General features: G+C 44.8%; 2 long non-coding RNA genes across 3 annotated transcripts in view; one reads left to right on the top strand and one right to left on the bottom strand.

The window, feature by feature from the left end:
* Positions 1–27,855, top strand: part of LOC134547454 (uncharacterized) — a 61,668-nt gene that overhangs the window by 28,824 nt on the left and 4,989 nt on the right. Inside the window, exons 3-8 of the long non-coding RNA XR_010079477.1 lie at positions 8,672–13,087; positions 14,299–14,389; positions 15,749–15,803; positions 16,116–16,186; positions 18,086–18,295; positions 19,304–19,396. This is a non-coding gene — a long non-coding RNA (uncharacterized LOC134547454). The remainder of the gene's footprint in view (positions 1–8,671; positions 13,088–14,298; positions 14,390–15,748; positions 15,804–16,115; positions 16,187–18,085; positions 18,296–19,303; positions 19,397–27,855) is intronic.
* Positions 8,388–27,855, bottom strand: part of LOC134547453 (uncharacterized) — a 434,555-nt gene continuing 415,087 nt past the window's right edge. The window contains exons 5-8 of one of the 2 annotated variants that reach the window (XR_010079476.1): positions 26,801–26,981; positions 24,395–24,444; positions 21,769–23,983; positions 8,388–8,423 (exon numbers count right to left, since the gene is read on the bottom strand). This is a non-coding gene — a long non-coding RNA (uncharacterized LOC134547453). Of the gene's footprint in view, positions 8,424–21,768; positions 26,982–27,855 lie in introns of both variants that reach the window. The other variant, XR_010079475.1, reaches the window with a different exon arrangement.

The raw sequence follows: 27,855 nt of genomic DNA, 5'->3' as shown, positions 1-27,855 counted from the left end.
GTTTAACTGTATCAGTAGGCTGCATTTTAGCATTTTTGATAAAGATTGTCTTCTGAGAAGAATTAATGTATTTTTTACCCTTGCTGCTGATTTCATCCATGTCAGTGAGTTTAATTTGCTAGCAAAAGATTTCTCAGAAGTAACTTTTCCTTACAAAGGGTGGCCATTAAAAAAAAAAATAAAAGAAACAAACCCCCACAAAAACAAGCAAAGAAAAACACCTGACAACAGGGGAAACTGTGGCAGTTTTCCATGAATCTTCTTAAGCTCATACATTTTATAAGCATTTAATGTGATACCTTGTAGGAATAGACAGCAGCAGGTGACTGCAGTAACTTTGAAGAACAGCTTTTTCCTGTCACTTCTTTCCCAGCGTGGCCAACAGCATTTCTTAACAAAAACCACTTGCACAGCATCCCCATTTCTCTCAGGAAAATCAGTATAGATTGGTAATAATGCAGAGCAACATACAATTAAAAATTAATAGCAAAATGATTACATTATTCTCTTCTAGCAGAAAAGCCCCTCTACCCTACCACAAAGGCCTTTAAAGCACTTTGGCTGTTTTCCAAAAGAGCTGATTAATAGTGCACCTAGCACTGCTGCCTGCTCTGCCAGGCAGGAATTGCAGAGTGTCCATCGAGGAACTGGGCGGGCGGCAGGGAAGGCTCCGCTCCAATCCCTGTGCCCTCGGAGCTCTGCTAGTACCCGCCAGGAGAGGCTGCTCAGCTGGCAGCAGCATGGCAGGGCGGTCCTTTGGCTTATTCCAGTAATCTGTGACATTCCAACTGGGAGACAACGTGTGGGGAAGCCGGGAGAGAGAGGAATTGCCTTGCTCGACTCCAAAACAAAGGCTTTGCAGTGTTACACAGATTATTCTGATCACAAAAGTGTCCTGCATTAGGGCTTTCAGCCTGAGATAATTGACCTTGACATTGCTCTCAGCTGTGGCACAGAACTCTTGGTGCAGTGACTTACCTTGAAGAACAGCATGCAACTGCACAGAATATTTACTTTTCCTTTTTTTTTTTTCATTCCTGAAAACTCTGCACTGCAAGGACAAGTAGGCAGAAGTGTAGTGAGGGATGGAAGGTATTTTATGTGGATGAACACATGAAGAGGTGATTATGTATTGCTAAAAGTCTAATCCCTGGATAAACTACAGTTTGCTATTAATTCTTTGGACTTGCTTAGCTGCTACTTAACATTTCCACGACTTAACAATTATATTCTTGAGCTAAGAGTAACTTTTCAACAAAATGTGAAGGGATTAGAAACATTGATAATTATATTAATTAATATTAATGGGAGTGACAATATTTGTAGTCATATGACAAACATAAGGAAAGCAGGGCTTTAATTTTATCAATTAATTCTGTTTCTAATTGCTTTCACTATTCAATTGTCAGAACGTGTTCTCCTTGCAACAAGGAATGTGTTAAGCAGGAAAAGCACAGACCAGAATTAAGGGGAAAGAGGGCTCTGCATTTGTGTATGGTGCTGTCTGTTATCCAGAAGCATATTGAGCCTTCTCTGTGGGCTTTGGATTTTCCCTCTATTTATTGTAAGTGCCAGTCATCTGGAGTAATGGGTTCAGTCTCATTGAGCTGCGTTAGTAGGCAGAGAGGCCGGTCAGGAGCGGGCGATGCCACTGATTGAAGAGCTCTCCAAATTATCAACTATCCCTCTTCCCACACCTTCCCACAGGACAGCAAGGCCTCGGAAAAGAGAGCTCAGTGTGTGTATCTACAGTGACTCCCCAGATTTAATACCTTTAATGGGCTCCCAAGTTGTCTCTGGAGGAAGGCGGGGAGCTGCAGTCCATTGGCCTTAATCCTTCCCTGTGCTCCCGTATCTTTACACTGCTCCACCAGCCCCACACAACTGTAAAACCAACAAAACCCACCCTCCGCTCCCTGGTGTGAGGGAAGTCCCTCACCAGGCCCCTTGCTGAGTGCTGCAGCTGCTGCAGAGGATTCTTGGCACCGGGAGCAGGGCAAACCCCTCTCTGCAGATGTGTCCAGAGCCCTCAGATGCTGCTCCTGCAAACCCCAGCTGTAGGGGTGGAGGCCTCAAAGTCCCCATGTCCTGAGACTGCTCTTAATGCAGTGACGTTTGCCCCTGCACAGAACCCTCACCACACAGCCATGCAAGAGCCAATAGAACAAATAATGATCATCTCCTGGGGCAGCTGCAATAAACAGTGCTGCCAGCTAAGAATGGTGCCTTTGATGGCTCTGCAGGCGAGAGCTTAACCATCCCTCAGCTGCTGAACCCTAGTTCGCTGCCCTCGCAGGCTGTGCCAGCTGCTCCTGCAGCGCTTCAGGGCCTGCTCTTCCTCTCCGCTCACCCCTCCTCTGCTGCTCCTCAGGACCGCACCCCTGCAAGGCTGTGAGGATCTCACCAAGCCCCGTACAGATAAGGGACGCTGTCACCCAGCACATGCTGCTCTAGTGGCCTCTGGCTTCTCCCAGAATACCTGGGAGAGGTTGCTGCTGCCTGCTCAGCTGTGTAGATGTTGGTCTCTACTGGCCTGGGGAGTTCCTCACCAACACCCCAGTAAATCTGGGGACTTGCTGATGAGGATGAGGGAATACCCCAAATTCATTTGCTTCTTGTGGACTGGAGACCCTACCCATGCCATTCCCCTCCTCGTGGACATGCAATGCTGATCCCCAGCACATCTGCACCTATGCATATTTTTAGGATAAAATCAGGAAGCACAATTCCATCTTGTTGTGCAAGCCACATCATTGTCAAAGGCACGGTCAGGGCAGATTCACATCTTCTGTGCTGGTATAAGCATTGCTTCTCTATATCCTCTTTAGGGGACAGAGTTCAGAATGAGCCCTTTTGTGTTTGTTTCCACTACTCTGGGATGGACCTGGGAGCCTTTGCTTTTCCCCATCAGGAAGCACAGGTTTAATGTATCGAATGCACCAGAATTGCTTAATGAGTGCTCAGTGAATATTAATAAAAGTTTGGACGTGACTCAGGCTACAATGGCTGAGAAGTTTGAAAGCTTTGGTTCAAGATTACAGGAGGCTGTGAGAAAATATGGTATCCAGCAGCTAGCATATAGTGTGGATATTTCACTATCCAGGGATCTCTAATTACTAATAATGTACAGGAACAGTATGATATGTCCTTACAATTGCAGAATCCTTTTCAAAGATAATCTTTAATAGTTTATTTGACAATCTGTAAAATTATAGAAAATTATTAGTCTTGGGAATTACAAAAATCCCCATAGTACAGTCAAACAATAAAATTATAATTACCTGTGGGTAATTGAAATTTAACTGTTTTTTTATTGTATATTACACATCAATAGCAACATAAGTTCAAGAGTGTCCCCCTCCCCTCCCTTTTCTTTTCCCTGCAGAAGTGGGGAAAATGGACAACCCTGCTGGTATCTTGTGAGCCCTTGTCACAGAACAGAGCTTGAACAATTTCGATTAAAGCAGTATGTTCGAGACTGTCATTAGACCTGCATTAAATTACATATCTGGAATGTTAAAAATAAAGAGTACTGAAGCTTATTCACAGCTGCCTGTGGTAAAGTATGTAGTCAAGGTTTTTATTATCTTTGAAGTTCTTATTTTTCTCTTTTCTAAAACTTATTGTTTCATCAAACAAATACCTAGCACATTTAAGAACAGTATGAGCACACGAGCAGAATTGCTGGAGCTGGATAAAGCATTAGCGTGTTTCCATTCTGTGCTCAGTTGTATTGTTTAGTACTAACAATGGTAATTTATCAATTATACAGGAGGGAACAAAGCCCTTCACTGTCTCACAGCTCCAGAAGTACCTGGTACAAGGCCCAAAGCTGGAGACCCTCCCAGACCTCAGGAGGCACCATTTACTGTGAGCATTTGCAGGGCCAGGATTTGCCTTGTCCCCTTGCACTGACCTCATGGAGGCTGCTTAGTACTCAGCTCCAAGACTTCCATGGCTTTTTTCCTAAACCAGGAAAATTATAACCTTTATTCATTTTCTTTCTGACCCAGGGTCCTTGATAATGAGACATCACACCTCTTCTTGCCCAGTCAGCGAGACCATCCATTTCCTCTTACCGTGTTATTTTTGTGACTTTAGAGACTTTCACACCAATCTGAAGGACAAACCCCAAGCTTTTGGATGCTGCTCAGCCAGGACAAACCCCTAAACATGGTACGTTTGACCATTAATTGTCTATACAGCAGCTTTGTTATGCGCTGCTGAGATGCACAAAATCCTCTACAGAAGGATCAGACTGGCTACTTTCATTTGATTCTGTAAAGTGCTTTGTGATCGTTATGTGAATATGACAGCACAAGTAAAAATATCTCTGTTTTATTGAGTTTCAATTAAAGTGTTTAATACACAGATTTTATCGTGAGAGAGGCATCACAAAGACTGAGTACAGCATAATGGCAGGCCAGGTATTGTTATGATTATCATTACTGTTATTTATATATGATCACTGAAGTACTAAGTGAAAACTGGGAAATGGAGTTCCTGAGCCCCAAGGAGCTCATAGTAACAGCTGTTTTTGGAGGATGCAACAACAGCAGACCAGCTCTGCTTCACGGAACAATTAATGGAGCATACAGCCCAGTCTGGAAATTCCTGATCCTGAATGGGTTTTCCCATTTTCAAAGATCAAAGAAGGTGAAATTTCAGTTGGCTCCTGCTTTTTTTTTATTCTGGTGCCTCTTACTCTTTCCACTGTCTCTCTTCTCTGCCTGTTGGTGTGAAGGGCACCCCTGCACATTGGAAGTGTGATGTGTTTGTTTACCCAGCAAAGCAGCTGGAAACTCCTCATCCAAGTGGTATCTGAATGCCTTTGCAAGGGAGAGATATTCTGCCTTCCTCACTTGTCCTTACCATCAGAGATTTTCACGTGTCTTGGCCTCCTAAAAGCTAAAGTGGAGCTTTCAATTGAGATTTAAACTGAGTGTAAATCTTTCAAGAGCAGAAAGCCCAAGAGGGGCTGTATCATCAGGGCAGTTAATGGGCTGGGCTGAGCAGAGCAGAGGCAGGGCTGGCCCAAACTCGTGGTCCTTACATCAAAGAGCCGTGACCTTGTGTAACACACAGAGCTCTGTTTGGCTTTGGCTGTTCCCCAGTCCTGACCCTTGACCAACACCTGAAGGCTACAGGAAAGTTTTTCTCCATCCTTATCTTGACCATCATTCCCTGGCAGATTCCAGCTGCTGAGCTGCAACACTCTAAAAAAGAAGCTAGAGAGCTGTTGTCCATTAGGATTTATATAGATGGGATGCCTCGAAGTTAAATCTTCCACCCACTACAGTGCACCATAGTGTAACACAAAGAGCAGAAGATAAATTTTCCTGCCTTTGAAATTCCAGCTCATGTCACTCCCTGAGCTAATTTTTACCATTTTGACTCTGGTGAGAAGAGCTATTCCAACGTGAGCCTCTTACTCTGCACTGCAGTGCAGGGATGAAGCAAAGGATGAGCAATTGCAGCTCTGTCAGGATTACACCCAGGTCAGATTTTTCATTCTGCTAAAAGTTGCTTTTTTTGACATGGGAATCAGGAAAATACATTGATGCAACATGTTGAAAAGGACCAAAAGGTTGTTATTTTCTCCCACCAATACAGAGAGACAAAACCCTCCTGCAAAGGAAATATATTTTTCAGTGAAAACAAGCTTTGACACTGAGTGCAACATAATGGCAGGGCCCTAGAGGGGCTTTGGGGAGCTCCTGGGGGAGAGGGGGCTTTCTGTGGGTTTTTTCGCTTCTGTCTGTAGGGTGAGCTCACAAATGTTTGGGTAGAGAAGGCTGCAGGCTTCCAAATCTAAAAAGAAATAAAATAAAAGGGATTGGCTATTTTTCTTTCTCGTGCATGAGGTTATAAGGTTAATAAAAGAGTTAATCCCAGCCTGCTTTGCACAGGGGAACAGCTCACATTTGTGAGACTTCAAAAGGTTTCAGAGTGTCTGTGTATGGATGTTGTTATTTCCTGTCAGGGCCATCCCAAGAAGATGGGGGCAGGGAGCTGATTTTTGGAAGAAGAGTTTGGCCTTTTAACTAAATCAGCTGGAGTGAAAATAAAAAGGTTAGTATAAAATTATTCTGGGAGTAACCGCCAATTCAATAAAATTCTGAGTATTTTTTTCTTTTTTTCCCTTTGAGAATCTAAAATTAAAACTTACTACAGAGCAGTGGAGGCTGACCACAGCATTTCAACCAGATGGCCCAGAGAATCTGGTTGGGTGTTGTGGGGTTTTTTGTTTTTGTTTTTTTTAAATCATTACATGACTTTAATTTTTAAATATGTTAATGGTTTCAAATGAAAGAAAAAGTCAATTTAGGAATACATTCAGCAAATTAAACAAAAAAATATAGTAGGGAGAAAAATATCATTATTTTACTGTGAAATGGTAAATGGTTTGGTGGAAACATAGAAGACATGGAGTGCATTCTGCCTGACCAACAGTGTGGTATTCAGACAAGGGCAATGTGGCCCAAGCTCTCTTGCTGAGTCTTCAGTCAGCAGACTGACACGTTACCAGGGGTGCTGCTGCCCTTTTTTAGAAGTGCAGTTTTGGCGCTCGCAGTTTTCAGGGATCTGATCCGCCTGCTCCATGGTGCTGCTGGGATGGCAGCAGGTGGGGACAGAGCCATGGCAGAGAGTGATTCATGACAGAACAGGCTCTCTTCCTGCGGGGTGTCCTCACAGGTGCAGCTGGTGCAGGACTCACCTGAGCTCCGGCCCTGTGCCTGTGCAGGAGGGTTGGGACTGTCCAGGTCCCTGTCCCCAGGTGGCTCTGCCACGGGCCCAGCTGATACAGCACCAGGCAGTGATTTACAAGGAGAGCTGGGTGTCCATTTGCTTCCCAGCATTGAGGGAATGATTATTGCACAGCACAGAAAATTACCTCAGGCCTTGTCAGGCTTTTCTGGAGAAATAAATTCCACAGCCTGGGTTCCTCATAGCCTTCCCTGGCTTGTTGTCCCCCTGCACAGCTGAGGGTCCATGCTCAGACACAGAGTAAATGTTATAGTCGATATCCCTCAGCAGAGAAACTGCACTGCAATTTCTTTTTTCTACTTTTCTTCCTCTTGCATGAGGCTCCTGTGCTACCAGCTAACCATTTCCTATACGAAAATGGCATTGTGTTAAAGTTATATAGTGTACCATATTAAATTTTATAACGGTGCTTTGTGTTTTGAAAAGACTTTGGGGGGAAACAGCATCAATCAGGGAACCACATTTGATAGACTTGGAAGGGGCCTCCTGGGTCATTTTGTCCAAGACCTCTATGAAGCAGGAAAGCTTCTGCAAAATACCTTTCCCATAAATGTATCTAACCTTTCCTTAAAGACACTGAGTGATTGTGCCATAAATACCTCAAGCAGCTAAACCAGTCTGATTGACCTTACGATCAGAAAGTGTCTCCTAACACTGTATAGAAGGTACAATTTTCCATTCTTCCAGCCACAGCTAAGCAAGAAAAAAGGGCAAATACACAGTAATGGCCAACAATACAGTCTGTGCAAACAGTTTTACTTTCACTTTACTGCCATCACCTACCATAAATCTGGATGTACCCACTGATACTTGGTTTCCCAGTGTAGTGTCTGTGATCCTTGTAGAATCCATCTCACTTTGACTTCTGGAGAACCACCATTATGGAGTGTGGAAATAAGGAAGATGGACGAGCAGCACTTTCTGATTCAGGAAGCCATTTGAAACCCGATGCTGTGTAGTTAAAGTATTTATTTCTATTCTCTATTTATTAGAATTTGTGAGGTGTTTCTTGTCAGGACCATAGGAGCAGGGGAAACACAGGGCTTTCTATGGCTCTGTCAGAGTGTCAAAGAATAATTTTTATTCTCCCCCAATAATTGTGTGCATTGAAAAATAAATACCTGGTAGTTTGGCTTTTTGTTGCTGCAATAGCAGTGCCTTGTGTGCTGCTCTGCCTTCTTTTTCTCAGTGAGTATTAGACGAAGTGTCATTTTGGGTAGATGTGTTATTAAATCACGGACACACTCCTTGCTGAGAGCTTCCTGAGCTGCACATAAACTATCTTTGGGTTGGAATTTTGTTGTCTTTTTTTGGTTGTTTTGTTTGTTTTTGTTTTTTTTTTTTTTTTGCAAACACCGAAGGAGGGTGACAGAGCTGAAGTTGTTCAAGCACCTCTTTTCATCAGGTCCCACACTTGTACTTCTCCCACACACAGGACTGCTGCAAAATGGGACAGGAAAGCAAGGCCTAGGAGCAAAAGACACAGAAAAGATAATTTAGAAAGAATATGGTGATGTCTGTGGCTCTGCATGTCCCTGCCCACGCTTTTTTGCTGTATCTCCTTCATGCCTTGTGCCTTTGTGCCAATTCAGCCTGGCACTCACCTGTGGGTCTCAGCTCAGGGCTCATGATCTCATCAAGGTTTCAAATAAGCTCTGAAAAATACAGATTTTTTTTAAGGCCTTTTCTGTAGAGTTAACTAAATACCATCCTTTACCTGATGTGAAAAGTTGTAAAATATTTGTGTATTATTTACACACATATGTGAAATACTCCTCGTCCAGTTGCTAGGGGCAGAGGTTGCTGAGATTGTGACCATTCAACCTGATAGCGTAAAACTGCAAAATACCAATGCCAAGAAAAATACAAATACTGACAGACTTTTTGTTTATATTCTCTTCAGACACTTCTTCCCATGGCATCACCAAATCAGGCTTCCCTCATCGCCACAGAGTTGAGACAGCTTCAGCTCACCTCTCACTCTGCTCCTGTCTAAATTCCAGCTGGAAGAGCAGCCCTTCCCTGCTTGGGTGAGTTGAAGCCCCACAGCATTTCCTTCCATAGGATCCTGGTACTCCAACCCACATGACAAAATCAGATCCTCCTGCTCCCTGCTGACCTGCTCCAGCCCCTCGTATTCCCCATTTTCTTCTCAGTGCCCTCCATTCCCTCCATTGTAAATACTTGTTGTGGGGGAAGAGCAGCATATTTTATTCTTTTATGTTGGAAAGGAAATGAAGGCAAAGACGGGTTTTTTGTTCTTTTATCGTTGTTGTTATTATTGAGAGAGGGTTTGTTTGGGTTTCTTTTTCAGTACAGACAAGTTCTAACCTGTACATGTGCTCTTAGGTACTCCTGAAAATAAAAAGCACATTTGCATCACGTCCGCTCAAAATAGGAAGAAATTACATATCGTTGAGATTTTCTGATCCTGTTCAGTGCACAAATGCCAATATGGGGTTCTATCTTGCAATCCATTTTGATATTTACAACAGAACATGGCATATCATTTAATTTAAATTTGCAGCATGCTCAGTGTAATTAATGCTGTGCAGTGCCTAGAAAATCCTGATTTCTTAATGTGATACAATGCCTGCATGCTGAGAGCTTTTTTAAAAAACTACTGTATCATTTTGGAGCATTAATGGGGAGGCACTGCCATTAAACAGGAAAAAAAGTGCCAAGGCCACTTGGTCTTTGTGAAACTTCCGTGCGGCTCCCCAAAATATGATGCAAAGTATGGGTTTGTTTTAGAAGAGGGGGAGAGTCAGAGATTTAATTTTCCCTTGACACAGCATGATGCCTGAATAGCCAGACAGCTATTCCTAAATTATGTGCATTTCATTCCTAGGAGCTGTGAGCATTTTGAATGGGCTGTTGTTAAATACAGTACACAAGCATAAATACTCCAGGGAACAGCTAGCTGAAATTTTGGCATGAGCCGAAATCTCATGTAGTATCTGAGCGTGTAATAATAATGCATATTGATTTGTTGGGAGTGCTGGGAGAGGGCTTTGGTATTCTGGGATGAGAACTGTTAAACTTGGGAACATCTTGTGTGATGATAATATGCTGTGGTATTTGTGTGCTGTGGGCTTGGCAGGGACAGAGAGGTTCACATCAAGCTTTGGACATGGAGACTGGCAGGGTTCTCAGTTTTGGAATCAAACACAAAAAACTGAGTACATGACAAAGATATTTATTTGTTATATATAAATGAAACATGGGGAAATGGGACCCAGAAGGGGGATGTGTTTGGCAAATGTCCTTCAAGGTCAGGAGCCTTACTACCATGGCTGCCTTGAGCTTGGGTGTGAGTTTACCTGCTTTAGGGGGAACCTCTGTGTTTGAATGGTGCAAAAAGAAGAGAACAAGGGGAAAAAAACCCAAACAACATCCTCTATCATTTTGCAAAGTATCAGTTTCTACTAGACTGTACTACAGAAGCATTCTTATAGACCTGTTGATAGCAAAACAGATTCTTCCAAGTCCTCTAAATAAATCTGTTCCTATACATAATGCTTCAGCTTCTCTGTTCTCACCTAGCACCTGACAATTCCACCTTAAGGCTAACTGGTCCTGCTTTGAACCTCTACAAGCACTGTGGGAAGAGGGTGGGCACTTTATTGACTTGGATTGATTTTTGTAGGAAGCATGAGACAGACTCGGTATCTGTCACCCCTGGGATACATCACACTCCTCAAGAACATCTGCAGGCCACAAGGAGGGTCCAAGAGGATGTGGGGGAGGCCCTCAAACAACCCCATCCCGCCAAGTGGGACCTCTCTGCGTGGTCACCTTGGAGAGGCACCAGCCGGGACCATGTTCATCAACCAGGTGGGAATGTAAGGGGGTGAAGCCATGGCTCTTGTGGTGGAAACCATCCCGAGCCAAAGGCTGTCTCCACAGACGGGAACCCAAGGGTTATCCCAATGCAGGCTGGGCACATGTTGATCTCTTCCCACCATGGTGTCAGGCCTCAAGAAGGGCTGCGGGATGAGGGGTTGGACATTTCACACCTAGAACTGTGTTTTCCAGTGCTCTGGTTATTCGAGAGCATTACAAGGCAGGGCAGTGAAAGGATTTGTGAAGCAGCTGCTTGGTTTGTGACAAAAAAGGTGTCATTGATATTAGTAGCTCTGAGCTCCAGTACAGACCTAAAAAAAACCCAGGGAAATGGCAGAACAAAAGAAGACAGAAACAAGATGGCACTGAGGGTCTCCTCACCAGGGATGCTGATTGAGACGCGAGGCGGGGGCTGTCCCGCCCGTGTGGGGGTCGGATGGGGAAATCTCCCCCCTCCTGCTGTCTTGCCTCCCTCATCCATAATGAGGGAAAGAATAACTTTGCAGCACACTTTGCATTGGCATTGCATGCTAACTTCATTACTGTTTGCGACAGCCTGTGCAATCCTCAGAGGAAAGGAATAATAACAAAGAAAAAAAATGATAATTACCAAGCACATAGTTTTCATCTGTAATCTTCATTTTAGGATTCACTATTCCTGATGTCAATATTTTATAATGGAAGAATGAGATATGCTAAGTTTCTGTTTGATGGAAGTAAATCCAGATTTAATATTGCCGAGGAGCTGAATTTTTAATAGAACAGAGCAGTTTGCAGCCATTGCAGCCCCTGTTTGCAGCTCCTGCCGCTCCTTTGTACCGGCTCGGTGATGTTCCCACGATCAGGCAGAAAAATGGAAAGAAGCTGCTCTGGACTTGCAGAGGGGTGACAGTACTTTGTCATTTAGCTCTGTCACGATAATTGGGAGTGTCACACAATGAAGCAACATGACACACCCCCGGTAAATGAAGAGTTTTCAAAGTGATGTACAGCCCCTGTCACCTGCCAAAGCTTCTGCTTGCTCACGGAGCCAGGTGGCATTTCCAGGAGGAAAACCGCACTGGAGAAGCACCCTTGGAAAGTTTGTTGTGGATTGATTTCCCCTGTGTCTTTGTGAAATGGAATAGATCCTATGAACAGGAGAATACCCCCTTTTATCACATACACCCAGCTTAAACCTGCTGAGGACTTTCCACAAACTCTTTAGGAATTTACCTCTTTTTGTTAAATTGGGTTGGATCTCATTAATAAAAGAATGGTATAATGGAAAAGAGTTTCTAAAATTATACTGTAACCTAGAATTGCAGGATTCAGCTTTCTCTGCCTGAAGAAAAAAATTCTGAAGCATTAAACTTACTTTATCAAGCATTGCACCTGACATGCTCTCATAAATTTTACATACATTTTAACTTATTTTAATATTATGCAGGCTTGGTTTAAAATATTCCCATGAAGTACCTAAAATGAAGCTGCTCAGCCATAAATTAGAGCTAAAAAAATACTTATTCCCCCCCACTCCAGATACATCAATATTTCTTTACTTAAAATCATGTGTTGTATGTAAGTTAAATTTTCCCTTGCTGAGATACTTTGTATATCTTAATAGGAACTACCACAGGCCCAGGGAGCTGTATTTCTGTAGGGTTACCTTTATTTTTTTTTTTTGGTTTTTTAGAGGTGCCTTGTCTAAAAGCAGCCAGCAGTAACCCTTTGCAGGCCACAGTGCTGTTAGGGCCAGGGCCCAGTTACACGTGAGGCCATATATATATATATATATATGTATCTGTGTATGTATCTGTGTGTGTATGTGTCTGTGTGTGTATCTGTATGTGTGTGTGTATATAGACATAAATACACTTTTATATCACAGATTCACAGAACGGTTTGTGTTGGAAAGGATCTTAAAGATCATCTCAAGCTTCTACCCTCTGCCGTGGGCAGGGACACCTTCCACTGTCCCAGGCTGCTTCAAGCCCCATCCTACCTGCCTTGGACACTCCCAGGGATGGGGCTGGCACAGCTTCTCTGGACAACCTGTGCCAGGGCCTCCCCACCCTCACGGAGAAGATTTTTTTTCCTAATAGCCAATTTAAACCTCCTCTCCATTTGAAGCCATTCCCCCTAGTCCTGTCACTCCAGGCCCTTGGAAATAGTCTCTCTCGATGTCCTGTTGCAGGTTCCCTTCAGATACTGGCAGGCTGCAATTCGGTGACTCCAAAGCCTTCTCTTTTCCAGGCTGGACAATCCCAATTCTATCAGCCTTTCCTCGCAGGAGAGGTGTTCCAGCCCTCTAATCATCTTCTTGGCCCTCACATATATATATGTGTGTATGTGTGTATATATAAAATTATTCTCCAGGAGCAGTCCTGCAACAGCCCTGCTGGTTGGAGGGACAGTCCCTGGGACCGACGGAAGCTTCCCAGTGTGACCGCCCGAGGCTGCCCCTCCTCCGGCCAGCGTCGCCATGCAGCAGGTACATCCCTGGCGGCTCCTCACAAAGCTCCATTTGTGCCTGATTTCTGAGGCTTTTTCAAAGCCCAGGCTAAATTACACAAACATTTGGCTGTAGACATAACAGCCCTGTTCTGCAGCGCTGTCAGCTCGTTGCCTCCCAGCCCGCGCACACCCTGCGTGTGTCTGTCAGGCCATACTTGGGCAGCGCCGCAGCGTGCGCCGTGTCCCAGACACTGGAGTGATTATGTCTGGATGCTCCTTATCTGATGGAATGGCCGGCAGTGCTGCACATCTGTGCTCCGAGGCTCCGCTGCTGCACTGCCATGCCGGTATTTATTTTGCTTCTGCAAGTTAGTTTTCCTTGAGAAGCAGCAGGGGCCTTCTTCAATGAACTGAAAAATGTGTATTGTATGAAGGTCTGTGGAGGGTTTACACCATAGTTCAGTGGGCAAATGTGAACCTGGGGGATGACATTTCATTTAAACATTTGGTTTACATCTTCGCATGCCAAAAATATTAATGTCTTGACTTTAGCAAACTGAATTCAGCACTTTTTTCTTTTTCCCCTTAGATGAAGTAATTATAACCAAAACACTCTGTGGGTATTTGTTCTTCCTTCTCAAAGGTGGAGTTTCACACACGAACGTTTGGTTTCGGGGCTGGAATTGTCAGTAGCTGCTCACTTGACACTTTCCCGATAGTTTGTGTTGGAAACCACCAGGAGTTTCTTTCCTTGTGTTTATTGTGTTACCCTCAGCCCTTTGATCGGGACATCTTGGATAACAGCAAAGTCTAGCTCAGCGCCTGCTTGCTATTTAAAAAGAAGTGAAGAATATGGTTTCTATCAAAGGATCTACAAAGACAGTTAATGTAACTGAGAAGCAGAAGGGCATTTATGGAAGTGCATCTGAATGTCCTCTTCATATGTAATTGCATTAGGAATTCTACATTAACATGCAAGTGCTGTCCAAAGGGAGAAAAAAAAAAGCTTATTTTTAGGTAGAAGCCCTCAGTGGGCAGTAAATTACCCATAATCTCCCCCAAACTAGCAATTAGCCCTGTTTGCTGACTACCTGAATTGTTTCACAGTAGTTCAGCACAGTCTTACCAGTTATCACCATACTTATAATCAGAGATTCCGTGAATGATTCCCGCAGCTCCACATACTGCCTGCCTAAGGTCAGCCGTAATAACAAATACATTTTATTTGCTTCTTTTGGCCCTTTGGAGCTGTTTGCTCAGGCTGCAATGTGTGAGGAGAGCTGGTGCTGCCCTGCTGCTCAAATGGCAAGAATGTGAACAGAGAAAGCAATTCAGAGGGGTAGGTGTGCTTTGGTACTCGTTAATATTCATCTGCTTGTGGTATTTGTTATTTATTCCTTTATTAGCAGCCAGTCCAGCTCAGAGGGAGTCAACTTGCTCCCCACTGCTGGGGTTTGCTCTTCAGAAGTTCTGACACTGAAAGACATTTTTCAACACGAGCCTGCAACTGATGAGTGGAAAACTGGAAAGTATGGAAACAAAAACCTATGGAATTTTTTTCCTTAAGGCAGCTGAGCAGTTTTCATATCCCCAAATACCCATGCTTTGCCAAAATAGTAACTGAGCTTGGAAAACAGTAGCTATGTTGCCAGCTTTAGCAGCAGAAACAATCATGGGGCCTACACATGCACACAAATACAAGCACACACATCCTAAGAGGAGCATCAGGCTTAAAGAAAGAAAACCAAACCAAAGGGAATGGAGCTGATGAAGTATTTCAAACAGAAAACAGGAATGTTTGGACCCTGAGCATTAAAGATATATTTTTAAGTACGGTGCACACCTTTGTGAGTAATGCTTTAATTTGTGTATTATTTCTCAGGTGAAATCCAACTGAATCAACATGGTGGCACCATTTAAAGCCCATTTTCAGTGCTGGTTCTGTGTCACATTACAGAGGCACAGAGTTGTATTCCTGCCTCTGATCTGGTGGACTAGATCTGAGGAATGAAGGAGATGGAATAGGAATTCATGCTGAAGAGGAACAACTAAAGAATGGTTCTTTTTTGCAAATGCACTCTAGGAAGCAGAAAATGGAAAGATTGCCTTTGCCTGTCTCCTGTTAAAATGTTTCAGCTTCTCGTTTCCCAATCAGGAACACCAGCTCTGTGAGCAGACAAATTGCCTACCAACTATTACTACCAACTTCAGACCAGTTCTTCAAAGAAGAACTTGCTTTCCAGGAAAAAAAACCAACAACCTTGGGGTTGAACACTTTCCACCCTTACCACTCAGGCCTTGACTAAGGAAAGTACAAATAAACTGATCCTGAATTGAGGCATCCTCGTTGTGGGCACCTACCTGGCCAACACAGGCAAAAGCAGATTGATGACCCAACGCAGTAAACCTTGTTTTCTGAGTTGAAAGCTCACGCTGTTCCCTGGCAGAACAGGCATGTCAGGCCTGCAAGAATCACTTGCTGCCTTGCTTCAGTCAGCATTAAACCCAGCACAATATTAACATCTTGGGGAAAATCCAGCTGGAAATGGCTTTCTGAGGGGGAAAAAGGAAAAGGAGGTGACTCAATACCACACCCTGTATTTGTTTACTTATTGATTTCACAGTAATTTTAAGGAACTTGGAATTTCTCCCGTCACCTGAAAATGTTTTATTTCCAACGTTTTCTCTTAAAATGCAGAGCTGAATTCCTATCCAGAAAGAAGTGGCAAAGAACAGCCGTGCGTCTCCTGGAGGTAATTAAATCACCTGGTCTGGCAGAGGTTGGTCTTTCTGTTTGGTTTTGCTTTGCAGGAGCTTTTTGTGGGCACATCTTCCCACGCCCAGGGCAGTGAGGGGCACTCCTGGACAGAGCCATTGCTCCTGTGGCACCTGAATGGTCAGAGTGTCCCCAAACTTCGATTCAGAGCAGCCTCACTAACTTGGATGTGGGGCAGTTGTGTTTGTGCCTGGGGGGTGAGACTGGCACGCAAGAGCTGAACTTCAAAAATTTGCTTTAAAAATTTATAATTTGCTCTGATCTTTTTTCTTATTTTTGTTTTCTGAAGCACTGGTGAAGTTTGAAGATGATCAATGCCTAATGATGCACAGCACATGTACTCTGAAATGCCTCTGCTAGGTGAGTGTACTGTTTACTGATGGTTCATCCTGGAAGCTCACTGGGCACGTTTTGGAGACTTTTAGCACCTCCAAAGTATTTCTGGAAAGAAAGCAAACAATCCAGGGTCTGGACACTGGGCTCTTAAATTACCAAAATATTTATCGCCTAATCTGAGAAACACTTTACCAAAAACCTGGGCTATGACGAGAGCATTTGGCACTGGATTAATTTCTGATGAAGTTTTAGGAGCAGGCTGTAGGTTTGTGTTCAGTGATGCTTCAGTGCAATGCCCTGGCCAGTTCCATCCTGGCCCGAAGCTACTGGGATCAGGCCCTGCCAAATTCCTGTCACCTTGGGCTTAATTAGCATGTGAAAACAGAGCCCTCTTGGCTTTGTGTCTCCCTGAAAAACGAGCCACCCAGCCCTCCCTTTGGCCGGGGGAGTGGGGCTGCCTCATGGCTCGACGTTAAAAGGACTTGGACAGCAGTTCTGTGCGTTCCTTTTTTTTTTTACTACAGCTCTTAAAAAGTTACCAGAGTGAAGGTTTCTGTTTACAGTGGTGGGGAGCAGCTCAGGTAACTGCTCATAAAGGGCCCGCGAGCAGTGGCAGATGAGGGACTCAGCAGAGTGAGTAAATATTTTATAGTTAAGCCCTTAACTAAGGATTCTGCATTTTGGAAGAATTAAGGCCTGCACTGCCATATGAAATATTTCCTGTACATTTCAGTGCGCCAGGGGTTGTGTTTGCTACCTCCAGCCATTGTAACAGTAAGTGAAGCTAAAATAGTGAAAATAAGTGAACTTAAAATACTTGCAGAGAGAAGTTCTGGACAAATAATACACCTAACTTAAATGGAGAAACTTCTCTAAGTTACATCCATTCAATCAGGGAAAAGAACCAGCCCCATGTAGGCAGTCTGTGAGCACAGCACCTCCTGTCTGCTTCACAAATACCATGTCTCAGAGGCAGGAAAAGTTATCCTCCCTCCACAAAAGACTTTGGGACTAATTATGTCTAATGGGAAAAAAAATTTTAAATCACAGTCTGTTCATGGACAACGTGAATGGAAAGGGATGGAAAATTTGTGATGGTCCCAATTCATTAGAAATTATTCCTCTTTTTGGTTGGCAACAGTCATTGAACAGTGTCATTTGATAAGGCTAAAAGTACCTTGAATGTTTTTCAGGCCACACACAATGATTACTGCATGTAATATTTAAATTTCTGGCTCGTGCATCAGTGAAATCCATGTTAATCCATGTTAAACTCCAAGTACAGTGGAGTAACACTAGGAGCAGAGGGGCTTCAGCTGGGATCACAGACACTGCAGTTAAAATTGAGGCTCCCTGATGGATTTTGAGACTCACTCCCGTTTTATTTACCCCAAGCAGCTTCTCCCTTTGGAGAGCACAAGGAGGATTTCATCTCCTCTGGAATTCTGGGATAAACTGTCCTTGTACAAAACTTGTTCAGGGTCAAGTTTTAGGCAATATTTTGTGCTGCAATAACCACATCATGACAGATAACTTTTTCATCAGATAAGAAAAAAAAAAATCCTCTTCTCCAGGTCAGTACAAGAAAGAAACATGACAGAGTTATAAATACAGAGCCCAGAGGTGCAAAGGCTCCTGCAGTAAATGCAGCCATTGGCCATGTTTAATTTTTTTCCCAAATGTTTCAGGTGTTAAGACAGAGAAGCAAATACATACATGGGGGAATGGCAGCAGTGAAGGCAGCTTCTCACTGGTAATGATCCTCATAATTTCTGTCCATTTTTTCAGACAGTTATTTAAAAATGTGTGACTGATTAGAAGGATTGAGCTGGGAAATCAGGTACATCGGCAACCTCAGGTTCAGAGGTGGGAGAAACTGGGAACTGAGGGAAAAGCTTGTCTGACCACATTTCCTTTTCCCAGGATGGGCTGAGGAAGATTTTCAGGTGACAATTGGAACATCTGAATCCACGGCAGTAAAAGAAAACCAAGCAACTGAAGTCAGACATGTAAATTATACAGCTGATTTCCAGAGGTGGACAAATACCCCACAGCACCCAGCAAAGTCCCAGAGAGATGAGTGGTGAAAGGAGAAAAGGATAAACCCCCACATGGTGGTCTCAGGAGTGTAAGGTAGGTTTTATCACTTCAGCAGTGATATTTTAAATCCTGCCTCCAGTGGACAAGCCTGGCTGTGAGGGTGGTGACGTCTGTGTGCACGTGATTGGTTGGGTGAAAAATTGTAAATGGCTGTCAGAAATTGCCATCTTCAGTTTTAGAAAAGAATCTGTACCCACAGTCTTGGATGTGAGAAGGATATGCCAAAGGTTACCATTGGTTAGAAAGAGTTTTTGAAACTCTGTCTTTAAAGCTGGGCTTAAACTCAGAGATTTCACGGGATGGAGCTGATGTTTGTGCGAGTGGGAGTGGCAAGAATCTGGAGGCTCATCCAGCACTGGCCTGGATGAAGTCAGGCCCAGGTCAGTGCAGCCCAAGGATGGTCCTGATAAGGCAAGAAACGAATGGATATGAAGTAAGAAATGCTAATCTGAGGAATTTGGCTTACTCACCTTGTCAGAAAACAACACCGAGTATATGCAGCACAAAATTTTATCCAAAAGAAATACTGAAAGATACTTTTCTGCTAAACAGAATTAACTCATTAAAATTAACTCAGTGGTTCTGCTTTTCAACCCGAGAAACAAAATTCTGTAGATTTTTTTTCCCCCTGAGTTTGTGTCTTTTTTGGGGGTTGGAACTGGATGATTGTCAAGGTTTCCATTCAGCCCAAGCCATTCTATGATTGTATGAAAACAAGTTTCCAGCTTGGTGGTTCCCCAAGAGCTTCACTCAGAGGGCTCTGGAGGTGCCAGGGATCTTCCTGAGCTCTGAGCAGTTTAACAAACACTGCACAATGGTCACTCACCACAAATCCCGTGCTTAATGAGCTTCCAGGTTGGCCTGTTCCAGTGAAAAAATGGCACCACCCCAATTTTAAGATGACAGCACTACAACAAAGCTTGAGTTACCAGCCCAAGTGATAGATTTAGAGTATTATGAAAATATATGCATTTTGAAGTGCTGTGAATTATACACAATAATCCTGACTATGTCTTTTGCTCTACTAATGAATCAAAGCAGAGCTTTCCACATTATCTGCAATCACCATGGAGAAAATGGGTCTTGGTGTACATGGTTTCTGCATAAATAGTGCATCCCCAGCACATTCTGTAGGTAAGTAGTGTCTGATTGCACAATAATAACCATAATAAAGAGAGAGCTGTCCAGCCTGCACATGGGCCAATTAAAGGATCAAGTGCACCAGGCTGCAGCACTCCTGGCAGGGGAGGAGTTGCCAGGGAGGTGCCCGGCTCACAGTGCTCTCACCTCCATGCTGCGCCTCCCAGCACAGCAAGCTGGCATCCAGAGAGCTTTGTCCCCGCATCCCTGCATGGAAGCAGGGGGACAGCACAGTATCCACTAATTTAGAAAAATAATGGAAGTTGTGACTGTAGCAGAGGCAGAATTCCCCAGTTTGGGTGAAGCTCCAGTGCCTGTTTCACACCATGCCTTAGGGCTGTGCTGGGCAGGATTTCCCCAGCTGGAGGGACCAGACCCAAACCCCGCTGCGTGCCACAGCTATGCCTAAGAATTCATGGGAAGCTGGAGGAATGTACTTTATGGGGTGGCTGCATCATGTTTATGGCCTGAAAGAGGAGATCCCAACCCAAACCACTTTGCTGGTCTCTAGTGGTGAGGGGCTGAATATGGACAGGATACAATTCATGCTGGGGCGTGGGTATGAAAAGAGAATGTGGGCAAAGCCTGGGACAGCCCAAGCCTGCTCAGGAGCTGCCTTGCCATTAATTATGGCTAATGGGCTAATAAACACCTTCACATGCAGTGCACTGCACGTTCAGCCTGTAGGAACCCCCTTGGAAAGATGAACCAGAAGAACTAAAGGTTCATCTTGCAGAACGCTGCAATCCTGCATTGCTGACAACACTGGCATTAAAGTTGTAGGGGACAAGTGCTCTGGATGCCTGCAGACAATAATTCACCCCCCAAGGAACTTGGGAGAGTTGGCAGCAATTCATGGGATATTTGCTGCACCCTCTGCACAGAAGTGGGTGGTTGTGACCCTGCTGGTGCAGGGGGAAGTATCACCAATGGAGCCAGGTGGCTGGAAACAACACCTGGGGTTCCATGGGCACATCCCAGCCTGGCCACAGGATCACTAATGCACTGCTCCAGCGGCCTTCTCCACGGATAATGGCACTGGCACTGCAGGGAGTGAAGCTGCTCGTCATGGGACAGCCACTTCCTCTCCTCTCCTCTCAGCTCTGCAGAAGGGCAAGAGTTCCTGGTTCAGGCCTTAGAAAAAAATGAGGTGAAATGGACTCAGCCCCATTAAAACCTCCCCAAAGACAGGATGAGATACTCTCATATGTGATTGGAAAAACATGATGGGCAAACACAGCCTTCCTGGACAGGACCCTTGTCCCAAAGAGCCATGGGAAAGGCTCCTGGGTCACAGAAGAGCTGGGAATTCAACATGAAGTAGCCTGCTAGGATGCTAGAAAAAAACCCTAATAAGCCAAAATGCAGGTAAAGACAGTGAGCACACCAAAAACGAGGTTCTGCAGGTGGTTCTGCAGGGTTTTCCTTGTTCTCCCAACAAAACCAGGCCAATAGCAGTACAGGTTACTTCAAAGAGCAGAAGGAACCCAGCAGCTCCAGGCTCAGGGTGAGTGTGGGCTGTCTCAGGCTCAAACCCAAACTGTTTGTGCTGGAAGGAGCTCAGGTTCAGTCCAGCAGTGCCTCACCTTGCTGGGCACACAGCTCTTTATTTGGAAACCTAAATATAGAACCAGCGCCCAGCTGCACATAATTAGAATTTTATCCTCTCTACAGACACCTTCCAAAACATGAGTTACCATGCTGAAACCAAGAGTTGCTTTTTTTTGTTTTACCCCAACTCTAATGAATTGACTGAACAGTTTCTCAGTACCTTTTGCCAAAAAAATAAACATCTTGTGACCCTTTCCAAAGGAAAAACCCAGCAGATGTAGCTCCCCTGCCCTGGACACCCTTAGCTTTAGCTTGGTTCACTCCCAAAGGCCACGATTCAACCAGATATTCAGACACCTGTACAACTTCAACACACTTTTAAGGACTGCTCCAAACTCTGGCAAAAGTAGGGAAAATATGTTCTGTTAAAGCACCACTTTATTTCTTTCAATTCTGATTTTTCAAGAATCTTGACTGCAATGCATCACTTCAAATATTTCCTTCCTCATGCAGAATATTTTAATATTAAGCCAGATATTTTTATATTTCCACAAATTAAATGCACCATGGCTGAACGTTTGACAGAAACTCTAATTTGCACATAAAAAGGTAGAACGATTTCAGTTTTGACAGCACAAGCTTTTGATTTGTTAATAAAGGCAATTCTTTCTCAATTGTGAACACACTCCCCAAATAAGACAATGCAGTTTGTAGCAAATAAAAAAAACCCCATCTTGCTGGTGTGGAGAATAAACTTTTGATCCAAAGTTAGTGTAGAAATTCAGATTTTATAAAAATAAAAGAATGAAACTCACATTCAAGCTTTAGTTGTACCAGAGCAGGGATCAGAGGGAGATCCATGTTCCTGCCACTTTCTCTGTACCTGTTGTTGGAAACGTAACCTATCTTCAGTATCTTTGAATGAAGTTCATTGCTTTAAAATACACATGAAAAAGGGAAGTAGTTTTGGGGTTGGGGGTTGAGAAAGCTGTGTGGAAATGGTTTGGGTGAAAATTACCACAGATTTTTGTGGCTGTGTTCTAATCAAAGTGCAGCCTAAAACCACCAGAATTTCAGACACTTGTGACAAAACAGAAGCACCACCAAGTTTGTACACGAAGATACAACCCAGGCCAAGAGACGAGGCCAAACCTTCACAGACTGGCCCCTCTGTGGCCATGTCAGAGCCTCCTTTTTCCGAGACACCACCGAGGAGGAGAGAGCGTGGAGCTCCAAAGCAGTCTGGGCAGAGCCAGCTTAAGCACGGAAAACAAAATAAAATTTGGACTTGTGATCTGAGATCAAACTATTCTAAACTTTTCCCTGTGTGACAGCCAAAAGCTTCAGCATGCAAGCGAAGTTGAAAGTGCCCAGGCTCCATTTCAGGATATAAAAGGGTAACAAAGCCCCCGCCCATGGGCCTGCCAAGGGCTCGGCTTTTACAAGCTTGGCACGGACTTTGCCCTGGCAGCAGAAGTTGAGTGAAGATCCTGCAGGAGGTGAGGAACGCGTCCAAAGGGCCTGAGGCACAAACCAGCCAGTGCTGGTGTCACAAGTGCTCCCTTTTGGGGTGGACATAACCCAGACCTCCGCCACGAGGGCTCCTGGTGCCGCCGGTGTGGGGGCGGGCAGAGGGAGGAGCCAGCCCAGCTCCCACATCCCTGGGAAACCCTTCCCGGCTGGGTGCAGCCATGGCAGGCGCTGGCCAGTGCTAGAGTCACCGGGGACAGCCTGCTCCAGTGCACACCGAGCCTGGACACAACCTGCTGCCATCACGGTTTGACTGTGTCACATGTGGCACTTTGCAGTGGCACTTGGCACAGTGCTCTGAGGCACTGGCCCATTTAATGCAAAACCTTCTCATTTTTCTTAATTCAAAGCTTTTGTGAAAGACATTTTTGTTTTCCAAACAGTGTCCCCTTCTGCTTTTCTTTGCTTGCATCTCACCACAGTTGCCTCCTAATCCAGTGTTGGTGAAACAAGGCTGAAGGTATTTTGGTCATGTTTTCACACTCTTGATGTACACTTGCCTTGTCTCCTTCTACTTCCCTTCTGACTACACTCTGCTTCACAAATGCAGCCATCTGGCACAACATCGCAGTTGTTTTCTGTCGACACCTGAGTAATCAGCGCCCTTTTTTCTCTCTTTTTGTTTTCATTTTTAAACAAAAAGCAAGTGCTTCCAACTCCAGGGCCCAGGCTTATAACAGGCAAGCCACATCTCATTAATAAAAAGCAGCAGAAGTGGGAAGTCACTGGTATTAATGCTAGAAAAAAAATTAGAGTGAGATGAGAGAAAAAGATTAGCACCCAGTATTTTCCAGCTTTAAGAGCACTCCTTGGGAAGCAAACTACTTCTCTACATCGTCTGTGAAACACACCTATAAAACACTGATGGCACAGTTGTGGCCCCAAACATTCAGAAGAGTCTCACCACATTGCTGCAGGGCCAAAGCTGCATCCCAGGAATTTCTTGTCTCAAAGGATCCCTCTCAGACTTACTCTCTCATGCCACACTCACCTTTCCCACAGCAGAAATAAATTTGATAATGTTAACTTGAGCTCGACCTGGCTGCCATCTCCTCCACACGTCTGATCCTACTCCTGATCTCTGTCCCCCCTGAAATAAAGGATGGCCACCACCCCACAAGCCCGAGTGATCAGGACACGCTGCACAGAGATCTGTGAGCAATGGAGCAGCTGTGCCCCAGGGAACTCCCGAATCTCACCCTCGGGCCCTGGGACAGAACACAAGGGCTGCCTCTGCACCTTCCCCAGACCGACACCTTGCAGTCTGCAGCTCCTCTCACAGCCCTCACATGCAGTCCTCCATGCAGCAGGAATCGGGTCCTACCAGCTCTGCAAGGGCAGGGTGGGGACAAGGGGCAGGGCTGCAGTGGCTGTCCTGTGTCACCCACCTGGGCAGTCCAGCACAAAGCAGCCGCGGCAGCACCTGGAACACAGACACAGCTCCATAGGCTCCATCATTCCCATTGTCCCAAAGCACAGCCGTCCACTGTGGCATTTCTGCTGTCAATACCAATTGGAAAGTACCAGATAATGTCAGTACAAGTCAGTAATGTGTGACTCTACAGCCTGAGCCTGCTCTGAAATCCCTGCTTGTCTTCCCGCTTGTTCCAGAGTTTCCCAGCAGACTCACCAGGCACAGGCCAGGCAGCCACACTGGGCATTGGTGCCACATCAGCTCAGGACTGTTTGCTTTGCTGGGTGAGCAAAGAGATTTTCTGATGCTATGAGCAGCCTCTTCCCCTCTGTGAGCAGCCAGCAGGGGCCACAGCATTGTTTAGGGATGGATTTACACCACATGGAGATGCCAAATGGGAGGGAAGAACTTTGACATAAAGCTCAACCTAGACCCCATCAGGACCTGAATGCAGACTCAGAATCAGGCTAGGACAATCTGGATTTTGTGAGAAATACCTGTTTTTCAAGATGCAGCCACCTGGCCGATTCCCTTCTTCTGTTTCAGCCTGGAAAGAGAGATGGAGCAGGTAATGGGGGAACAGAAAGGCCGTGCAAATGACAAGCTCTGTGGAAAGTTTCTGTGCAAATAACAGTTTAACACTAAGAAGTTAGGTTAAAACGGTTTCAAAGTCTAAAATTAGTTACATTTAAAACTAACAGCATATGCTTTTATTGTCTCTGATCTAAAATATAATCCCAGGAGGCTGTGAAAAGCATGCAAATTACAGAAAGCTAATTTGCTCCAACAGCGACACCTCCCATGTAGTTGGGAGGTCTATTAGACCCAGTGTACTCTCCATTATTTGCATATTAATAGCACCTGCTGAAATACTTCGGGATTTACTTTTCCTGCCAGCAGAGGGACAAAACAAACAAAAAATTTATATAAAATTCATTTCATACAGATTTGATGAACAATAAACTATTCAGACAGTGCAAAGAATGCCAGATTATTGAGAGGCAATGGGGTGAGATTGCAGTCCCATCTGTGATTTTCAGAGAAACTGGACTGCAAATCTGCTTCAGAAAAAAGAAAAAATGAAATAACCCAAACCAAAAAAACCCCAAACAACAACAACAATAACAAAAATCTCTGGAAAGTGCTGGGTAATTTGAAATCGCTCACTTGGCTCAAGTCTGAAGAACGGAAAAGTTGAACTAAAGAAATCCAGACACTGCATGAAGAATAAATGAAAAACATGACAAAAAAATCCTACACATCCACAAGCCCTGAAAGCAGAACACCCCAAAGTGGACCTTGATTAAAAATCTACAAAACCCCAGGCTTTGATATTAGCCAGGCCTGCAAGGCCTAGTCTCCTGCACATAAAACAAAAAATAAATTAAAACCAGCCACAGCCTGAGATTTACTTAACCAGCCAAGTTCCAGCCTCTGCTCATGACCACTGCTTCCCCTCGTGGCCCCCGAGCTATAAAAAATCCCCTTGTATATTCCTATGGCTCATCTTCCTCTGGGTGAGGGCGAGAGCAGCTTCCTCTCCACAGTAGCACATGGAAAAAGCTTCTACAGTGCCAGGCCAGGCCAGAGCCACGGCGGGATGTGCAGCGCGTGCCTCTCCTGCAGAGTGGATTTGGGAAGCTGACCAGGGAGACAGAGACATTCCCCAGCGCCTCTTTTTCCAAACAGGCAACTGGTGTTCCTGAAGAAGCACCAGCCATGTGCTCATCTACCCCTCAGGAGTTACAAGGGGCCTGTATTTCTCTGTATTCCCTGTGCTTTAACTGTGGTTATGCACCCTCTTTTAAACAGGCATGGAAGGGCCCCACCAGAGTTACTCACTGCTGGTGTGCCAAATTCCTGCAGCATTTGAACTACCATCATATCCCCAAACCAAGGAGGCATTGACTTTGGGTTAAAATGTTTAAATTGTTCTCTACACATTAAAAAAAGCAGTGAAAGAGCATTTCATACAGGAAAACAAAGCAGGGAAAAGTGCAGCAGAGCAGCCACTGACTCCATCCCTTGGCACTACGTTACCCGTGTCAGGGGAGTGGAGAGAAGGAGGGAAATACATTATTACTGGGAAATGCATTATTATTGACCTCTCCTCACCACAGACAGAGCCCAGTGTCTCTTTGGTCTCTGCACAGCCAAGTGAGACCCCTGAAAAACTTGCACAGTGTCAGTGCTAATTACTGGGGGAGGCAATCAAACATTCCAGCAAACAGCAGCCCTGAAATGCTGCAGACAGGCAGATCCCACCATGGCCGTCAGCAAACGCTAATTCTCCTTAATGCCCACAGACTCTGGAATGCCGCAGCACTGGCAGGGATCACCATTAGCTGGCAGCTAATTAGCAGTAAGTCTTAGGACTAGTTAAAGTTGCAGGATGGCAACCAGATGCAAACTGGAGATGCACTGCTGGTGATAATTTCCAGCACATTTTTGCACAGTAGGAACCTCTCAATAGCTGGAGGGGAAAGGAGTGACCTGAACGGTTCCTGGGAATCCTCAGCGATTCAGGGCACAGAACCAGCTCAAAACTTGCAAACTGAGCCCACTAGCAGCACTTAGGAACCCTCAGCAGATTCCTGTGTTTGGAGAGGTGAGGCATTGAGAGGGATCTGTCCTCTCATGGCCAGAACACATCCTGCCCTGGGATACAGCAGGGGTACAGCAGGGCCTGGAGGTGTGTGCTGGTACTGCCTGGCATGTGCATGGATAAAAACGCCCTGTGCTGCCCCACAGCCCCTCTGTGAACCGTGCTCACAGCCAGAGAGAGCTGGGCATTTGTAATGACAACAATAAAGATAAAAATAATAATGATGGAAAAGAGCCACCTTGGAAAGCAAAACCCAGGCCATTCCCTATTATAACAAATTACATTGGATGTTCCTTACCTGAAATTCCATGAGCAATTAGCAAACAGAATGCTCCACAAATGCCTCTATGCCCCAGTCTCCTTGTGGTGGTTTTGGCACCCTGCAGTTGGCGACCCAGCTGCTTCCAAACCACAGCTTTTCCTTCTTTTTTTTTTTCCCTGATGAAGTTCATGGCAGTCAGTGTTTTACCACCTGCACGCTGGGGAAGAAAAAAAGCAAGAGGGAGAGGATCAATACATACATACAGTGTGTTTATATTCAGTGAGAGCATGCTACAGAGTGGGGAGCTGTGATGTGTGTGTTTGCATTGTCTGGGAAAGGCTGCTTAGTGGCACTGCAGCTGGACAAATTAATGGAAGATCAGGGAACTGTCTTCAGTGACAAACTTTCACCTGGTAAGTTACAGTTCTGTTGTAGGAAATGATACCTTGGACTGCAACTAATTTGTGAATCCCAGGAAAGGCAGATCACTGATTCTTCATCAGGACTGCAGGACCTGAACTATAAAAATTTGGACCTCAGCAGGAGGTTGTAGGAAAGTGTGATTTGCATTTAAATTTTTAGTCCACCACAACCTTTAAATCTTCCTGCAGCACTATCACAATGCAAGTTTTTGGTCTCAGTGTGCTCAAAACACATATCAAAAAAATACAAAATCCTGGTACAATGGCAGTCATTTGCTAATGGGACAGAAAGTGGCATTTATGTTCAAATTGTTTCACAGAACACCATTACATCAGAGTCTTTCATCATTTTATGGGGGATCGAGTCCCCCGACACCATCCTTGGGGACCCCTTGTGGTGCTTGTCACTATCATTCCACTTGCACAAACACCATGGCCCTTTCAATTCTTATCTGCCCAGAGCCCAGAATATGTTACATTATTTAGTTTTTGTTCTGTATGAAGAATTCACAACAAATAAAAGCCACTTCCCTGGAAAAACGAGCCTGTGAGTGGCGGTTAAGGGAATTTCAGGCAGGCCCCCTTTGCAGGAGGGGGAGCAGCTCTGCCATCCCTCCTGCTGACTGATGGCACCGCTCCAGCCCATCCTCCACGGAGCAGCCACCAGCA

The sequence above is a fragment of the Prinia subflava genome, chromosome 2 (assembly GCF_021018805.1).
Source record: "Prinia subflava isolate CZ2003 ecotype Zambia chromosome 2, Cam_Psub_1.2, whole genome shotgun sequence".
Taxonomy (NCBI): Eukaryota; Metazoa; Chordata; class Aves; order Passeriformes; family Cisticolidae; genus Prinia; species Prinia subflava.
The sequence above is the reverse complement of the archived record's forward strand: the minus strand, read 5'-3'. Positions and strand labels throughout refer to the sequence as shown.